Below are 14,808 nucleotides of genomic sequence, written 5' to 3'. Positions count from 1 at the left end.
TAAATTTCTCTTTCTCCCAGAATTGTCTTGTCAGTAATAGGTATTTATTGAGAAAGAGGAAGTTATTGCTTCTCCTCTGTTTTGTTTCTACTTGAGAACATTTTTTATTCTCCAGCAATGAAGTAAGATTCTAGTCACCAGGATTATTTGTAATTGTATTCTTTTGTGCTGTGATCTTGGAACATTTTGAAGTAAGGGACTTCCTGTTCTTCTCATAGTTCCTTCCAGTTAGAGACATTTGGGGATTCAGGGAGATGATAAAGTGGAAAATTAATTGCGTCAGGATAAATTTCTGGGTCAGGAAAGGGGAAAATATGGAGATTTAGAAGAAGGGAGCCTAACTGGTCTATACTAGCATTTTCCATCCCCTGATTTTATATATATATATATATATATATATATATATATATATATATATATATATATATATATATATATATATATATATGTGCATGTGTGTGTGTGTGTATTTATGTATTTTAAATTTTCCAGTCAATGTTGAGCAGTCCTTTCTTAGGCAAGAATATCTTTTGCCAGCTTCCTAAAATTACAAGTTATCTAAAGGCAGCTCTAAAAGTGATTTTGCAAAGTGATCCCATAGATTGTGCTCAAATCTTAATGCTATAGCTTTTGAGGATAAGAGACATTGAGATTTGAGCACAAATTTTTGAGATTGTTTGAAAAATCAGCATTAGAATTGGTTTTAAACAACCTGTGCTCCAAGGAGGCAAGACAGATACACATTTGTTTTAAAAAGTGTTGTGGTGGATGAAAGACGAAATGGCTAAGGAAACAAAGATTCAACATTCTCAGCATATTTATTTATTTAGCTGTGCCAATTGCCTAACAAAATTGGACTAGACTTCCTTAGCTTTTACTTGGGCCCCAAATACAGAGAGAGACAGATTTTTATACATTAAAAACAATCAATCAGATAAGGCCAATTAATTAAAAGGAAATAATAGAACATTAGGTAGTTTGATTTAGGAAGGATTAAGGACATTCCAAGTTGGGAGGGGGAAAGTGAAGAGGTATAGTTCCCTGAATTCAGAAAAAAAATGTCCCACTTCCCCCAAGAGTCTGTAAACAATCAAGAAATCAGAAACATTGATTGATCAGTATGGGGGTCAATTTTCAGATAAGACCTATAGGTTGCTTGAGATGTGCAATTGTGAGAAAACTCCTTGTATCAGTCTTGGATATGACTAAGTTTCTGGTCAGCATAACCTAGGTCCTTGGTTAGGGGTCTCTAAACAGGTTGGGGTGGTCCAGTTTCCTAGCCATGCAGGAATAGGATCAAACAGTGCAATACAGTTTTCTCGCAGTTACCATAGTTGAATAGAGTTTTCCAACAAGACAGAATTTCAACTAGATCCATAATTGAATAGAAACTGAGCCAGCTCTGAAACTGAGTCACAAGATGGAGTCAGTGTAGTTCATTTAATTGTCACAGTTAACCACTTACTGTACTAACCCCCTCAATTCCCTCAAATGCCTAGACCACTACTCCATAGCAGGTGCTGCAAAATTCATAAGTTCTCAGGCTTGCCACCAGGACCCAGACTGCATTACAGCTCTACTCAAAACACAATGATAAAGCCACAACCATGGTCTCATAGACTAGGTTAGGACAAGAGTCAAACAGTTAGCTAACTTGGACCATGGTCAAGAACATTATCTGATCATGAAGACACATAGATCCCTAGACCATGGTTACTGCTTCTATCCAATTTTCAAATGTCCAGATCCTGTGTCTGTGGCTGCATCAGACCCTGATTACAACACCACCCTCATACCCTGAGCACCAAACTATAACAGTACCAGATACTAACTATGGCCTACAGTTAAACTCAAAGCATTAAACCATAAGGCCACAACTCCATTTGGTCAGTTCCAATTAGCTCTTTGCCATCAGGCTTCACTGACACTAGAATGAAATGGCCAAACCAAAGCTATGCTTCAGTCTGACCACAAGGAACTTGGTCCCAACCTCTGGAATAAACATTATAACTAGGTGCTGAGTGTCTGTCTTGGATCGTCCTAAGCTTTGACCACCAGCTGTGGATCCACTGAGCACAGACCACAGAAACGTTGGCCTAATCAATGTGAGGAGATAATCACCACATTCTCACTTTACTCAACCCGAAAGTCCTAAAGTCAGAAAAGGAACATCTACAAAATGTGAAGGAGTTTAGAGCTCCCTTACCGCTTCTTGATCATAATTGCAAAGAATGTAGCTCAGGAAGATCAGGGTTTGATAAACTAGCTGGCTTCATTGAAGACAACTGAGTACTAACAGTCTAAATTCAGACTGCATGTCTCCTAATGAGGCAGAAAAGCTTCACTCTTTCCCACCTCAAACACCCAGTTTTGAGATATGTCCACACATGTTTCTTTCTCTGAAGGACTGGTAAAATATACTTCTGGTATACATAATTTTTTGGTCCTGACTCAGTTTACTCATCAAACATCTTCTCTACAAGGATTGCTCCCCTCATTGATGGCTGTAGGGCTCGTCACATGGGGGAGACTATTACTCCTAAAGCTCGTGGGCTCTGGGTGTTGAGCTACCTCTACTAATAAACGAGGGGAGGCTGTGACGAAGGTGGTTTGATTTGCCCAGATTATACTGTATCCTATCTCTCCCTCGGAGTGCCTTGCTGTTTCATCTAGGATGCTTGTTTGCTCCAGCAAGGGCAATATGTCCACAACTGGTATTGATGATGGTGATGTGGACGGTGGGCCCCTTCTACAGAAGAGGTTGTACCCGTAGTCCATTGTCTCTTTCTTTAATCTCCTTGGGGATATGAACCTAACAGTGGTTTTGCTAGGACAAGGATGTGCACAGTTTAGTTGCATTTGGGGCAGGTTTTTAAATTGCCTTCTAGAAATGTATGACCAATCTACAGTTCCACCAACTATTTATTAGTGTGCTTTTCCTGAATCTCCTCCAATAATTGTCATTTTTCTTTCTGGTCATCTCTGTCAACCTGAAGGGTAGGAGGTAGGACCTCAAAGTTGCTTTCATTTATATTTTTTAAATTAGTGATTTTTTTTTGGTTATGGCTTTTTTTGGATATGGTTATTATTAGCTTTCATTTCTTCTACTGAATGATATATCAGAATGATTTATAGAATGAAAACATCCCATTACTTAAAGAATATGGATCAATATTTACAAAAATATAAAGCTAAAAGAAAATATATTTTTTAAATCTCTTACTTGAGGAGTGTGTACAATATGTAACTTCAACGAAGAACATGCTAATTTGGTCATTTTCTATGTCAAAAGAAAAATAAATGCCCAAATCTATATTCAGCCTCCTTGTCTTCTCCACAAAGAACCATGTTCAGTTTCTGCTCCTTTGCAAGAGAATGAGACCTTGATCCAATTGATGTGGGACTTAGAAGTTTCAGGTCACCTATCCACTTTGGTGAGTTCATGTGCGATATGTCCTTGATGCTGAATGGAAGAAATCCACACAATGTTAGGGGGAGTCTCTGCATCCTTACAACTTAAAACCTGTAATAAGGGAGGGAAGAATTGCTCAATAGGATTGTTTCAGCATTTACAGACTGTCAGTTGTTTCAGTCATGTTTCTAAGCCTCTCTGTTTTATTGCCTTTTCATTGACACTTTGGAGGGAGAGAGAGGAATTCCAGCCTTGAGGCCAAGGAGACTTAGGTTCAAGTCCTCCCTCAAGTCCATACTGCTGGTGTGATTCTGGGCAAGTCATTTAACCTCTTACAACTGTAGGAAACTCTCCAAGATTATAAACTGCAGCAGTGTCAGCTTGCATCGGTAGAGGAATTCTCCTAGAGGAATTCTGTATTAATCAATGAAATCATAGATCCAGGACTTACCCCTAAGATGGGCATGTAATATTGGTTCCTTCCTAAATGACTTCTACCTACAGCCTTGAAAGTAGGCAAAAAAGACCTAGGTCATGGTGTCTTCATTTATAAATTCTGCAAGAGGGGACTCAGTGATCTCTGAGGTTCTTTCCAGTCTGTAACATATAATCCTAAGATTTCATACCTTTGCCTACAGGAAGAGCTTCACCTTCCAAGAGTTTTGATGTATCTCTCATATTTTCAATTCCATTGAGTAAATATCTTCCAGTCTGCAATGTGACTGTATTTCTTTGGGTCAAGTAAAGTTGGGAAGGACATAGAAATCTTAAGTGGAATGGGCAGTGTGAGCCATTTTAACAAAGTTATGAAACACTACATAATAATCTTTACATTTTATATCCAAGTAGATAGTAGGAAACTGGGAGCACTTCTCAGTGCTTGTGAGAGAGTGTATGGGGGCAGTCTGTGTACATATGTGTAAGAGAGGCCAAAAGGACATGGTCTATCTGCCCACTCACCTGTCTTGCTACTTAAGAGTGAACATGTAAGGGCAGGTGCACTTTACCTGTATAGAGGAAAACTATCAAATGTATTTCATATAGTCTATTTTTTTAAATGTTAATTTTGAAAAATGTAGAAAACAATGAAAGAGATGCAATAGTTGTGAGAGAGCAAGAGAGATTCTTAGGAGAATCTGTGGTTTCAAGGGCCAACAAGTGATAGGAATGCATGGACAGAGAAGTCACATCATACTGAACTGTGCTTAGGGATCTTCTCTTTGCTCCCCTATCCAGGGCTTTGAACTGGATCCCTGCTCCTGCTACAGCTGCTTTGGCTTGTGCAGACCTTTACAGCTGCTCAAATCATTCAGATTTAATTGTGCTATAACTTTTTTTTTCATGAAGAAAGCAGGTAAATTCACAGAAATATTTTTTTCTTTGCTATATTTTACCCAAAGAATGAAGAATCAAAAATCAACAAGGTGTAGATCTTGATTCTTTCCAAATAACCTCCATTTGGTTCTGATGGGGTTTAAGAAAGACGTGATAAGAATCTGTACCAGCAATGGGTATAATTGATACTTTTGTGGGAAGGTGGGAAATGGGAACAAAGGAAGGTATGGGCAGTGAAAGCACCTAAAACAGGTTTGTTTGTACTTTTACAAACAGGAATCTTTCTAGCAAGCTTCAATTTCTCTGGGTGGGACCCTATATTGTTGCTCTCACTTGTAAAACACGGTGTTTCTCAAATTATTCTGCAAGAATTCCTGAAATGGTCTCAAGGTGGTGGGGAGAAAAGAGAATAAGTCTTTATATAGCATCTACTATATGCCAAGTGTGTTAAGTATCTTACAAACATCACATTTGATTCTCACAGCAACTCTACAAAGTCGGTGCCATTATTATCCCCATTTTCCAATGAAGGAAAGTGAGGCAAACAAAAGCTGAGTGACTTGCTCAGAGTCACAGAAAGACTATTAAGTATTTAGATTTAAAATCAGTTCTTCTTGACTCCAGTGCTCTGTCCTCAGTGCCACCAAGATGCCTAAATGAGCTTTATGCTAATAGGCATTAAAAACTATAATTTTATAGGATTTAGATACAAGATTTAATATATGATTTATTCCTAAGTTTTGTTTAATCTCAAGGGTACCAGGACTGTGGAAAAATTTGTGAACCACTGGATAGCTGAGTAGCAGAGAGCTATAGAGATCTCTTTCCCTAACTTTATATCTCCTTCACCCTGTGCCTCTGGCTGTTTAGTGAAATAAAAGTTGAAATTGAAACATTCTTCTTTAGAATGGTAGATACGTCTGAATATTTTGCAAAATGAATAGCTCCCTTTCTGAAGAGGAATTTGAATAAATTTTTTAAATAAATTTTTTCTTTCCCCTAAGAAGGCAACCTTATGCTTTGGGAAATGTCTAAGTGCAAGTGACTCGAAAAGCCTCAGGATGGGTCTCCTGCGCCAAAAATATTTTCCCCAAACAATGACCATAGAGCTTAAAATTCCAACATTGCATATTAATATTATTTAACAATTCCTTTGGATTATCATGCTTTTTTGTGTCATGGACCCCTTTCATAATCTGGTGAAGCCGTGGACCCCTTTTCAAAATAATTTCAGATGCATAAAATAAAGGCTTATGAAGAAAACTAATAATGTTGAAATAAGTATGTAAATTTTTTCCTATTCAAATTCATAGACTCTCTAAAATGTATCTATGGGAGGCCATGGACCCCAGTTCAAGAACCTCTGGATTAGATTTTGCAATCCCATTAAGAAAAAAAATCAGTGATGGAAGCATTGTCAGATTTAGAAATGGTTGCCAAGATGTAGGCAAGAGGCAGTTAGGTGGCCCAGTGAATAGAGCAGTGACCCTAGAGTCAGGAAGACTTGAATTCAAATCTTACCTCAGCCATTTGACCCTTACTAGCTGTGTGACCTTGGACAAGTCACTTAACCCAATTGCCTTGTCTTCCCTCCTCCAAAAACCAACAAAAAACAAAACAAAAAAAAGAATTAGGCACTAAGGGAGGAGCTGGAAGCAGGAGAGGGACAATATGACACAAAAGAAGTGAAAACCCAGAAAACTTTGTTCATCTTGTTAATATTTTATAACATTTTGGACCTAACTGTTCCTATTATTTTTATGCCTCATGTTTATCTTTTAAAGATTTTTTTTCCCCCAGAAACCTTCTTCTTAAAGTTGATGTGTTTCTAAATGACACCCTCAGAACAACCCCATGATCAGGGTATGACACCTAGAGACCTCATGGATGTAGCACAGCCACCAAGATCCCTTCCATACAATCTTTAGAATGTAAAGAGGTCACAGATATCAGGAAAGAATTGTGGAATTGAGGCTATATTTTTTTCCTTTTTTTAAAGTTTATTTATCTTTAGTTTAGTCTCCTCTCCCCAAGATGGTGTGCAACATGATACGGCTCTACACACACACACACACACACACACACACACACACACACACACACACACACATATATTCCTATTAAACATATTTTTACATTAGTCATGTTATATAGAAGAATTAGAATGAATGAGAGGAACCACAAGAAAGGAAAAAGAAAAACAAAAAAAAACAAAGAAAATATTGTTTCACTCTTCATTCAGACTCCACAGTTCTTTCTCTGGATGTGGAAGGCATTTTCCATCATGAGTCCTTTAGGAATGGTGTAGGTCCTTGCATTGCTGTGAAGGGCTAAGTCTACCAAAGTCAGTCCTCACACACTGTAGCTGTTACTGTGAAAAACATTTTCCTGGTTCTGCTCACCTCACTCAGCATCAGTTCATGTAAGAAGGAAGGAAGGAAGGAAGGAAGGAAGGAAGGAAGGAAGGAAGGAAGGAAGGAAGGAAGGAAGGAAGGGAGGGAGGGAGGAAGGGAGGGAAATGGAGAAGAAGGGAGAAGGAAGGAATGAAGGAGGGAAGGATGGAAAGAAAAAAGAAAGGAAATATGAAAGGAAGGAAAAGGAAGAAAGTGAAAGGAAGGAAATACGTATTTATTAAGTGCCTACTCTGCATCAGGCACTATTCTAAGTATTTGAGACAAATATTATCTCATTTGCTTCTCATAACAACCATGGAAAGTAGGTGCAATTATTATTAGCCCCAATTTACATTTGAGGAAAATTAATCAGGCAGAAGTTAAGTCTCTATTTGGCAACAGACCCCAAGAACTACTTGGAAGAAGGAAATTCTCTGGGACGTGAGAGGGGAGGATAGCACTGGCCCCAAGCCTACACCTAATGGCATATTTCTGGTAACAGAGAAAGGAGGATTAGGGATACCTGTTATAGTTGCTACAATTGATAACCTAATCAGAGGCTATATGCAGCTGAAGTTCCCACTCTTTCAAGATCCTAAACTATGTTATATTCTATTTTGAAAATGATAAAACTTTAAAAAAATGTAAGATATCAGTATCATTAATGCCATCCTCAGCATCACTTCTTATCTCTTTAGGATGAACAGCTTTGAGGACGTTAGTAATAAAAACACTTTACAAGACATATGTACAAAAACATCAGATTTAAAATATTGAATGTGGATTTTTGGCTGTTCTACCATCCCCAATCAGATGTGGGACTCCAAAATCCTAAGTATTGAGTATAGCTGACATGATCTCTTCCATTCCATTAGGCCATATGTCTTAATTTGCTGTTAAGTCATTTCAGTCCTGTCTGACTCTTTGTGAATCCACTTGGCATTTTCTTGGCAAAGATATTGAAGTGGTTTGCATTTCCTTCTCATCTCATTTTACATATGAGGAAACTACTGCAAACAGGGTTAAGTGACTTGCCCAGGGCCACACAGCTTCCTGACTCCAGGATCGGCATTTTATGCACTGTAGCACCATCTAGCAGCCTTGGTCTTAATTATGTGAATTTACAAAGTTGTGAGGGAGCCAAGATGGCAGAGTAACAGGACAACTTTCCAGAGTGCTGTCCCCAAGCCCAGCCAAACATCTGTAAAAAATGACTCTAAACAAATTCTGGAGCTGCAGAATCCAGAGAATGAGGGAGTGAAACAAATCTCCAGCCCAACACACCCACAAAGGTCCCTGGGAAATATCTATTGCACCACAGTGGGGACAGGACACAGTCTAGCATGGGCAACATCAACACAGATGGAATCTGTGTAGGCTTCAAGGGGACTCTAAATCTCTGGCACCTAGGGTGGTTTCCAGACTTCATAACCTCAAAACTCTAAGAAAAAATTGGAAGGTCAGTGGAAAAAGACTGTGGAACTAGTGTAGGAGAGTGGAGTGGTCCAGCCCCAGGCCAAGGGCAGTGGAGAGGGAAGGAGGCAGAGGAACCTGCAACATCAGGGGCAGCAGCAGTGACTATTTCTAGAGCTCTAGGCCCACAGATTGGGGAGGAATTGAGCACCTGACAGTACACCCCCCCCCCCTCCACTGGAAGCAGAGATCTACCTTGACAAAGAGCTTAAAAGTCAAGTAAATGGCTGGGGAAATGAGCAAAAACCAGAAAAAGAATCAGATTGCAGAATCTTACTTTGGAGACAAGGAAGACCATAACATGCAAACAGAAGACAATACAATCAGAGCTCCTCCATCCAAAGCCTCCAGGAAAAATATGAATTGGTCTCAGACCATGGAAAAGCATAAACGGATTTTGAAAATCAAGGAAGAGAGGTGGAGGAAAAATTGGGAAGCGAAATGAGAGTGATGCAAGAAAATCATGAAAAGTAAGTCAAACAGCTTACTAAAGGAGACCAAAAAATGCTGAAGAAAATAACCCCTTTAATAATAGACTAACCCAAATGACAAAAGAGGTCCAAACAGCCAATGAAGAGAATAAGTCTTTAAAAAGCAGAATTAGCCAAATGGAAAAGGAGGTTCAAAAACTCACTGAATAAAATAGTTCTTTAAAAATTAGAAAGGAGCAGATGGAAGTTAATGACTTTATGAGAAACCAAGAAATTACAAAACAAAACCAAAAGAATGAAAAAATAGAAGACAATGTGAAGTATCTCACTGGAAAAGCAACTGACCTGGAAAATAGATCCAGGATAGACAATTGATATGAAGATTATGGGACTACCTGAAAGCCATGTTCAAAAAAAGAGTATAGACATCTTTTATGAAATTTAGGAAACTGCCCTGATATTCTAGAACCAGAAGGTAAAATAAATATTGAAAGAATCAATCAATCACCTCCTGAGAGAGTTCTGAAAAGAAAACTCCTAGGAACATTATAGCCAAATTCCAAAGTTCCCAGGTCAAGGAAAAAATATTGCAAGCAGCTAGAAAGAAATAATTCGAATATTGTGGAAATACAATCAGGATAACACAAGATCTAGCAGCTTCTACATTAAGGGAATGAAGGGCTTGGAATCTGATATTCCAGAAGTCAAAGGAAGTAGGATTAAAACTAAGAATCACCTACCCTGCAAAACTGAGTGTAACACTTCAGGGAAAAAATGGTCATTCAATGAAATAGAGGACTTTCAAGCATTCTTGATCAGAAAAGATCAGAGCTGAGTAGAAAATTTGACTTTCAAACACAAGAATCAAGAGAAGCATGAAAAGGTAAACAGGAAAGAGAAATCGTAAGGGACTTACTAAAGCTGAACTATTTACATTCCTGCATGGAAAGATAATATCTGTAACTCTTGAGATTTTTCTCAGTATTTGAGTTGTTGGAGGGATTATATCCACATAGACAGAGGACACAGGGTGAGTTGAATAGGAAGGGATGACATCTAAAACAATAAAGTTAAGGGATGAGAGAGGAATATATTCAGAGGAGAAAGAGAGAAATAGAATGTGGCAAATTATCTCTCCCATAAAAGGGGCAAGAAAAAATTTTTTCAATGGAAGGGAAGAGGGAGAGGTAAGAGGGAAAAAGTGAACCTTATTCTCATCACATTTGGCTTAAGGAGGGAATAACATGCACACTCAATTTGCTATGAAAATTTATCTTGCATTTCAGGAAAGTAGGGGAGAAGGGGAAAGAGATCATAGAAGGGAGGGCAAATGGGAGGAAGGAGTAAATAGAAGTGAACACTTTTGAGGAGGGATAGAGTCAAAAGAGAGAATAGAATAAATGGGGGCAGGATAGGATGGAAGGAAATATAGTTAGTCTTTCACAACATGACTTTTATGGAAGTCTTTTGCATGTCTTTACACATGTATAACCTACATCGAATTGCTTACCTTCACAGTAGGGATGGGTGGAGAGGGAGGAAGGGAGAGAAGTTGGAACTCAAAGTTTTAAAAACAAATGTTAAAAATTGTTTTTACATGCAACTGGGAAATAAGACATACAGGCAATGGAGTATAGAAATCTATCTTGCCCTAACAAGAAAATGGAGGGGATGAGAATAAGAGAAGGGAGGAGTGTGATAGAAGGGAGGGCAAATTGGGGGAAGGGGTAAATCAGAATGCACACCGTCTTGGGGTGGGCAGAGGGAAGAGATAGGGAGAAAATTTGGAACTCAAAATTTTGTGGAAATGAATGTTGAAAACTAAAAAATAAATAAATATTAAACTCTTCAGCCTTAGAAAACAAAACCAAACCCCCCAAAAGTTGTTAAGAATGCAATATAAGAATGCTGCTTGCCCCAGTGGCATTGTTTTCAAAATCTCATGTACTGAGGGCCTTTCCTTATTTCTCCTGATGTGACAAGGATATGAATGTGACAAGGATGGGGCACATGCATCATCCAAAAGTTGTCCCTAGTAAATCATCTGCTTTTGATCATACATTTCGTTGATGCTATCCTTGTCTGATTCTTCTACATTGTTTGTGTAGCCCACTCATTCAGGCATTCTCTACAAGGCTGTCATAGTAACACTCAAAGTCCTACCCTGATGCTTACCTGTGGCACTGAGGTTACTCGGATTCTCAAAGGTTATACCATGTTGTAAATGCTTCAAGTATGATCCTCTCAAAGGACTGGACATGTTTTCTGAAGACTTGATTTACTAAAGTACAGAGAAGCTCATTATCCATGGGCACATCAGTGACTGAATCTGGTCCATGAAACAAAGAATATGAAAATTCTTTATGTATAAGTAGACACACAAAATGAGGAAAAGAGGAGGTAGGCAATTTTTTAAGTATTCAAGGAAGGATATAGATAGTCATAAAGGCAGCTAGTCATTTGACTTATAGCTTTTGGCAGACATTGTGGGGCAGGGAATCTCTGGAAATACAGTTCTTTATATACTTTTGTTAACACTTCAAAGAATAAAAAAAAATATTTCTAGAATTAAGTACATAAATGGAAGAAGACACAGGACATTTCCAAAAGGCAAAAATCTTTGCTTTTCAGCTATCTCAAATGAACTTCCAATTTATAGCTCCATAAAAACTGTGTGTATGTGTGTGTGTGGTGGTGGTGGGGGGCGGGTTACAGTACCTCAAGCTCAGCTCTGTGATCCTCAGAACCAACATGATATAGTGGGAACAAATGAAGGAAGAAAGAACAGAAGGCAATGAAAGGAAAGAGAAGGGAAGGAAGAAAGGGAAGGGAAGGGAAGGGAAGGGAAGGGAAGGGAAGGGAAGGGAAGGAAAGGAAAGGAAAGGAAAGGAAAGGAAAGGAAAGGAAAGGAAAGGAAAGGAAAGGAAAGGAAAGGAAAGGAAAGGAAAGGAAAGGAAAGGAAAGGAAAGGAAAGGAAAGGAAAGAAGGGGAGAAGGGAGGGAAAGGGGGGGAGGGGAGGGGAGGGGAGGGGAAAGGAAAAAAGCATTAAGAACTTTTACTGCATGTCAGACATTATGCTAAGCACTTTACAAATATCTCATTCCTCACAATAATCCTAGAAAAGTAGGTGATTTTATAACTCCTATTTTATACTTGAGACAGTAGTTAAATGACTTTCCCAGAGTCACACAGCTCTCTAAGTGTCTGAGATCAAATCTGAAGTCAGGTATTCCTGAGTCCAGGCCCAGCATTCTTATCCACTGTGCCGCCTAGCTATCTCTAAGGAAAAGCACTGGTCTAGAGAGCCCATGATCTGGGTAGTCCTACCTTGCCACTTACTAGCCACATGGTCTTTGGCAAGTCATTTATCCACTATGAACCTCAATTTCCTTAGACAGTTGTCCAGAAAATGTTATAGAAAGTGCAAAACAAAGCTGTTATGTAAATGTGATACATTTCCTCATCTGTCGAGCAAGAATAATTATCTGCCTTGTATGCTAGGAGTTCATGTATGGATCCACCGGTACAAATTATGTGAAAATAGTTTGAGAACTTGAAATGTTAGAAGAATGCAAGGAATTATTCCTACTGGAACTTTACCATCCCACCACAACTCTCCTTCCCATACATCCTCTACTTAGAGTATTTCCTCACCCTCACTTATAGGATCTCTTCTTCACCTGTGACCTTGGACCAGTTCAATTTAACTCAATTCACTAAACATGAAGTGCTGACTATGGGCCTGGTACTGTGCTAAGCCCTGGGCAGACAGATGAGAAAAAAGGACATCTTTGCTGTCAAGGCACTTGCAATCTGATGTGGGAAGATAACACAGAAAAGGAAACTGAAGAGGGGATGGGGGCAGCCCCCAAAGAGCACCTGTCCCAAGGATGTGGTGTTCCACAGAGTAGGAGCCAAGCAGAGCTGCTGAGGGAAGATGGAAGTTTGCTCTGAAAAGCTTTTGTTACCAGGCCAATTGGTACCGATATCTTGTCTACTGAAGTCAATTTAAAGTAGATTGAATCATTGCAGGAACAAAAGCACTCGTCCAGTTCTGCCTCAACTGCCAGACCAGAACCCCTGAATCAGTGCTTCCTTACTACAGATCTGAAACTGTGCCCTCTCTACACCTTGAATCAGTTGCCTCACTGAACAATGACCATGGCCTATTTGAATACCTTAAGAATGGCAAAAATATCCTTGCATTTCTGTCCTGACTTCAAAGTCGAGGCTCAGTGGTGTCAAATTCAAATAGAAACAGGGGCTGCAAAATTGTACATAAGGATTCTTGCAGCTGCATAAGGATTTAGAAAAACACATTAACATTATGTTCTGTTGTGTTTTTATTTTGTTAAATATTTCCCAATTATGTTTAATCTGTTTGGGGCTGCACTTTGGAGTGTTACGAGCATGTGACTCATAGACCACATGTTTGACACCTGGACTGTATAGGACCACATAACAAAAAATGAGAGCAATATCTTTCATATGATTTGACTACAGACCAGAACCATAGCTGAAGCAATAAATACCTAGTCATGAGATCACAGCTTTGCTGAAGCGCAGTCACAGATTCAGGAATGCAATGGCTTGGTTAAGATACATCAGCTTCAGGAATAGGATTACTATTGCACCATCACATCACCCAACTTATGTTCTAGGGCCACAGCTTGAAAACCTCTGGTCCAAGGAAAATTTCATGATTATAATGCCCTGACCACCATTTCATAGTTTATTTTATTTTTCATCACCCAAACATAGCATCAGAGCCAAAAGCACTTGCCTACCCAAACCTAGCATTACATTCATACCTGTGAGAAATCTACCTCCTAAACACCAGGCCTTGCAAGAGGCATACAACTAAAGAGACTTTGTCCTTCAAGCCAAAATATAAAATTGATTTTCTCCATGCAGGGATCACTGGGACAAGGTGATCTGTATGTCCTTAACATGCAAGGACCATAAGATTAAGGTTCCACCAATCCCTTGGCAAGGCCAGAAATGACCAGAGACACACCATTTTACCTTAATTATCTTATAGCCACACCAGGCACCAATCATGTAGATGAAGCTACAATAAGCCCTAATCATCACAGGTCCTGTTCCAATCAGCCTTAATCAGTAAGCCTCAAGCTCCACCAAGAAAGAGTCCCAGGGACTTAAAAATCAAGCCAAACAAAAACTAGCATGACAGTACCAGCCTGAAGTTGTGTAGACTCTGATCACAAGCATTCACTTCTACTTGAAATACATCCCAAGATAATGATCTCTTTGGGTTCTATGCCTTAGGACATAGATACATGAGGTCTGACCAGTAGAATAAATGCTTCCCTTGTCTATAAATATCCATTCACACTCCACTGTATTCTTACCATTGGACAAAGGCTTCCCAAGATCATGAATTTACTTTCTACACCTTACCTTTATTAAGTCACAAACATAAAGTTAAACAACAACTGCATGCTGGGAGAAAAGCTAAATGCATTTCTGAGATTGAATCTGTACCTCTGCCAATCCTTTACCAAAATGGTCTGCTAGGGTCTAGCCCTGGACCACATCTCTACTTCCATAACTCTAATTCTGATAATGGGACTACAATCCTGATCACATCACCACATCAAAACTTTACCAAACCCAAAAACCTAGGCTATATCTCTATCTATCCTAGATCACTGAACAAAAAGACCTAGGACTATACTCCAAAAAGATCACTCATATGCACAAGAATATGTATAGCAGCTCTTTTCATGGTGTTAGACTTAGA

The 14,808-nt window shown here is 39.0% G+C and overlaps 1 long non-coding RNA gene across 3 annotated transcripts in view; it reads right to left on the bottom strand.

Moving 5' to 3' along the window:
- LOC140506814 (uncharacterized) overlaps positions 1-14,808 on the bottom strand; it is a 114,472-nt gene that overhangs the window by 47,819 nt on the left and 51,845 nt on the right. Inside the window, exons 3-4 of one of the 3 annotated variants that reach the window (XR_011968097.1) lie at positions 11,220-11,373; positions 836-3,463 (exon numbers count right to left, since the gene is read on the bottom strand). The exons of 1 other annotated variant lie outside the window; for it this stretch is intronic. This is a non-coding gene — a long non-coding RNA (uncharacterized lncRNA). Of the gene's footprint in view, positions 1-835; positions 3,464-11,219; positions 11,374-14,808 lie in introns of those variants that run through there. One more of the 3 variants, XR_011968098.1, reaches the window with a different exon arrangement.

Source organism: Notamacropus eugenii, chromosome 5 (genome assembly GCF_028372415.1).
Source record: "Notamacropus eugenii isolate mMacEug1 chromosome 5, mMacEug1.pri_v2, whole genome shotgun sequence".
Taxonomy (NCBI): Eukaryota; Metazoa; Chordata; class Mammalia; order Diprotodontia; family Macropodidae; genus Notamacropus; species Notamacropus eugenii.
This window is presented reverse-complemented; position numbering and strand designations above follow the sequence as displayed.